We start from the raw sequence: 1,891 nt of genomic DNA on the forward strand, positions 1-1,891 counted from the left end.
AGGATAATATCCATACACCTACAAAGGAGACCAACATTTAATTACTTAAATATACATACCAACCACTAAAGCCAGTGATGATAAAATTGAAGAATTCTACCAGCTTCTTCACTCTGAAATTTATCAAACATGCATTCAAGATGTATTGATAATTACTGGCAATTGGAATGCAAAGGTTGGAAACAAAGAGGAAGGATCAGTAGGTAGAAAATACAGCCTTGGTGACAGAAGTGATGCTGGAGACCAGTGGATAGAATTTTGCAAGTATAATAACTCCTTCATTGCAAATACCTTTATAAAACAACATAAAAGATGACTATATACATGGACCTCACCAGATTGAGACACAGAAATCAAATTGACAACAGCTGTGGATAAGGTGGTGGAAAGTTCCATGTCATTAGCTTAAAAAAGGCCAGTGGCAAACTATGGAACAGACCATCAACTCCTCATATCAAGTGCAGGATGAAGCTGAAGAAAATGAAAACAAGTACATGAGAGCCTAAATATGACCTTGAACATATCCCACCTGAATTTAGAGGTCATCTAAAGAGCAGATTTGATGCATTAGAGACTAGTGACCAAAGACCAGAATAGTTGTGGGATGGATCAAGAACAACATACAGGGAGAAAGCAAAAAGTCACTAAGAAGAAAAGAAAAAGAACAAAAAAACAGATGTCAAAAGAGACTCTGAAACTTACTCTCCAACATAGAAATGCTAAAGGAAATGGAAGACATGAGAAGATAAAAGAACTGGACAGAAGGTTTCAAAGGACTGCTTGAGAAGATAAAGTCAAATATTATAATGAAATGTACAAAGATCTTGGTTAGAAAACCAAAAGGGAATAATATGCTCAGTATTTGTCAATTGAGGGAACTGAAGAAAAAATTGCAATATTGAAAGATTCTATGGGCAAAATATTGATTGATATGGAAAGCATAAAACAAAATGGAAGGAATACAGAGTCACTGTACCAAAAAGAAATGCTTGATGTTCTATCATTTCAACAGGTAGCATAGGATGAAGAGACAATGGTGCTAAAGGAAGAGGTCAAATGTGCACTGAAGACATTGGCAAAGAACAAGGCTCTTGGAATTGATGAATTACAAATTGAAATCTTTCAACAAGCTCATGAAGCACTAGACGCACTCACTCATCTATACTAAGAAATCTGGAAGACAGCTACCTGGCCAAGAAATTGGAAAAGATCCATATTTGTGCCAATTCAAAGAGAGGTGACCCAACAGAATGCAGAAATCATCTGACAATAACATTAATATCACATGCAAGTAAAATTTAGTTAAAGATGATTCAAAAATGGCTGCAACTGTACATTGACAGAGAACTGCCACAACCTCAAGTGAGATTCAGATGAGGATGTGGAAAGAGGAGTTCGTTGCTGACGTCAGATCCATCTTGGTTGAAAGCAGAGAATACCAGAAAAATATTTTCCTGTGATTTATTGACTACACAAAGGCTTTCAATTGTGTGGATCATGATGCTATGGACAAAATTTCTGGACACGAGTATTCTGAGACGCTTAACTGTGTTCATGAGGAACCTGTACATACATCCAGAGGCAGTCATTTGGATAGAACAAGGAGGACGCTTAATGGTTTAAAATTGGGAAAAGTGTGTGACAGGGTTGTATTCTTTCACCATACTTATTCAATCTGTATGCTGAGCAAATAATTCAAGAAACTAGATTATGTGAAGAGGAACGTGGTGTTAGGATTTGAGGAAGACTCATTAACAACCTGTGCTATGCTGGTGGTACGACCTTGCTTACTGAAAGTAAGGAGAACTTAAAATGTTTACTGATGAAGATCAAATACCACAATCCTTGGTATGGGTTATACCTCAAGGTAAAGAAAACAAAAATACTCATC

The sequence above is a fragment of the Chrysochloris asiatica genome, unplaced genomic scaffold (genome assembly GCF_000296735.1).
Source record: "Chrysochloris asiatica unplaced genomic scaffold, ChrAsi1.0 scaffold00015, whole genome shotgun sequence".
NCBI classification, from domain to species: domain Eukaryota; kingdom Metazoa; phylum Chordata; class Mammalia; order Afrosoricida; family Chrysochloridae; genus Chrysochloris; species Chrysochloris asiatica.